The following is a 3,136-nucleotide window of genomic DNA, read 5'->3' on the forward strand; positions in this document are numbered from 1 at the left end:
AACAGAAAGTTGGTGAAGTGTAGTTGGCTTCACTCCTACAGACTAAATAAGGCAGATATACATAATATATATATACACACACACAGCACTTCCCCTTTAAGTTGCATGGGTAAATAGGATTATTCAACTTCAGTATTGCTCAATATTAACCCTTTGCTATAATTAATGGATTTAGATATAACACTACCAATAATCACCCAGCTGGACGATATCTCATGCCTAATCTCATTTCACACTCAAGATAGGACCGTACACCATGAACAAGACTTAGACTGGGTTAACATCTCTGCTCCAGATCAATATGATGATCAGCCGCCACCGAGATTGGTGAACAATGGCGGAGATATTAGGAATGTCCGAGGCAAAAACAAAGGAAAAAATAGCATAACAAGGAAGACTACAACTCCAAGGATTGCATTTCACACTAGGAGTGCGGATGATATTCTGGATGATGGGTATAGATGGCGAAAATATGGTCAGAAGTTTGTAAAGAATAGTGTCCAACCCAGGTAGACATATTAGTATTTTGTGCAGCTGATTTCATTTCCAATGCAAAAATATGTTGTTGTTTGATTTCTTTAACTTTCAAGAACCTAGCCATCTTTCTCAATTTATTCTCTTACTTTAGATTAAAAAAAAAAGGAAGAAAAATAAGATTGGTGGTAATTAATCTCAATCTTTTTTGTTTCAAAATTACTAAAAATTAATGGTGGTAATCGAAACTTAGTATAAATAGTTAAAAAAATTACTCAATCTTACTGGTGCACCACCATTGACAGCCTCCTCCCCAGTGGATCTGCATTTTTCCCCTCTTTGGCAGCGCGCAACTCCAGCTTCCTCTTTCTTCTCTATAGCTAGTAAATACATATATATACTGGTGTTTTCTTTTCGAAATACCTCTGCAGTGCTTTTTCTTTTTTCGAAGTGCATACCTTGTTTTTTTCGACATAGATCTGTTATGTTTTGATGTAACTACATACGTTGTTACATATAAAATATACATTAAGATATTTTGTATTATACTTATAAATTTATATCTATATATAATTTATATATATAACAAATTAGTATAATATTTTATGTATTATATTATATCTATATAATATCCATAAAACAACTATTTTAGCCAAATAGTTCACTTCTGCATTTGATTTATTCTTTCTTTATTGTTTTAACAATTTCAATATTAATAGTCATTTTCAATAAAGGCACTATTTCAATTTTTATAATAATATTACTTTTAACAGTTATTTTTAAAAAATATTAAATAATTTTTCAGTAAAGATATTTTTAATTAACAACTATTTTAACAGTATTTTTAAAATTCACATCATAAATTACAACTACATCAAATGCTCACTAATCTCAATTTAAATTCATAAAAACTAATTTTATATTATACCTTCGTCTAACTAAATATTATCGACATGTTAAGTTTTTGTCTATCTTAAGTCCAACACAATATCTTGTTTACGTAAAAAAAAAAAAAATAAATCTGTTTAAAGTGATTTAAAGAAACTTTCTTATAGCGTTTTTGACATATCAAGATATAGAAAAGAAGATTTTAACAGTCATTTTAAAAGATAGAGTGCTTTGATGATAGTGGTGGGAAGAGGAATTTAGGTTTCTTTGTCAGTCTCTCTTTTGGTTGAATAAGAGAATGGAATAGTAGAAAAGGAAAGAGATGTTATGGGTTATTGGAGAGCTTGATTTAGGGAAAAGGACAAATAAAGATGAAGGATGATTGTAGAAGAACATGAGAAGGTTTCAATCATTTTTCTTCTTTGAGTAAGGTTAGTAAAATAGATGTTGTAAGCGATCAAATATTATCTCCTCTTAGCTTTTTCATTTAGATGCCTAGTAGGCATATTATCTTCTGTTTTTCATGGCTGAAGACTCTTACTCTCTCTTTCTCTCATATACTAAATTGCAACCAAAAAAAATAATTTAGAATTAGAATATAGTATAATTTAAAATTCAGTGACTAAATTAGAAGTTTGTGATCATTTTTATTATTTTACGTTGTACCTGATATAACAAGACTAAATTTTTTCATTTAGTCTTTTTTTTTTTTTGCAAACTTGTTTAGCACATTTCATGTTGCTTTGCAAACTTGTTATTTTATACAAGAAGATACGGTAAATGTTGATCTTGATGGCTTATTTTATTGTGTGATTTTAGATGTGATGTAATTATTCTAAGTTTAAGATGCCAATTTGATCACCGGCTCCAAAAGTTTATTTCTATTCATTTTGTATTATAATTAATATATATGATCTTATAATGACACATGTTAATGCTTCAACATATTTATTTTTACTTTGTAAAAGATTTACAATTTATTCCAATCTATTGGAATTGGGCTGCAATTGCAAAATCAGTTCTTTTCAGTAGTAAAATTCTGTAAATTTGGTAATCTTTCAGCAAAATACTTAAGGATCAAAATGAGAATGAAAATGTGAAAATTGAAGAGTGCATAACAACCGTTGAGATATATTTTTAATGTTCTCTCTTTAAAGAAAAAACACTCTATATAAATGCACTAAAATTCAACTTCCACAGTTAAGAGTCCTTTACTATTTTTTTTTTGGGGAAAACAAACCTTCTTTTTCTTTCTTTTTTTTTTTTTTTTTTTTTTTTTTTTTTTTTTTTTCCTTTGGAACACTTGTGCAAAGACAAAAAATTAGGAAGCGTGGCAAGATTCAGAAGAATTCAGAAACATGGCTTTATCCAATGGTCCAACTCCAACTAAAATTAGAAAATACTTATTGGATTCGTATCATTTGCCCAACTTAGCTCAATTTCGTTCCACTGAGAAGTGAATTTTGTTTCTCCATAGTTTCTCTGGAACAATATAAATTCATCATAAATGACTAAATAATTTTTTTATTTATATATGAAGGAGCTACTACCGCTGCTCATACCACACATGCAGCGTGAAGAAACAGATTCAGAGGCTCTCCAAGGATCCAAGCATAGTTGTGACAACATACCAAGGCACTCACAATCATCCTTGTGAGAAACTGATGGAGACTTTAGGCCCGCTTCTTAGGCAACTCCAGTTCCTCTCCCAAGTCTCGACCTGCACAGCATGTCTTCCACATACTAAAAGACAAATCAAAGGACAGAAGAACAC

Source organism: Carica papaya, chromosome 4 (genome assembly GCF_054855325.1).
Source record: "Carica papaya isolate Zhongbai chromosome 4, ASM5485532v1, whole genome shotgun sequence".
Classification (NCBI taxonomy): Eukaryota; Viridiplantae; Streptophyta; class Magnoliopsida; order Brassicales; family Caricaceae; genus Carica; species Carica papaya.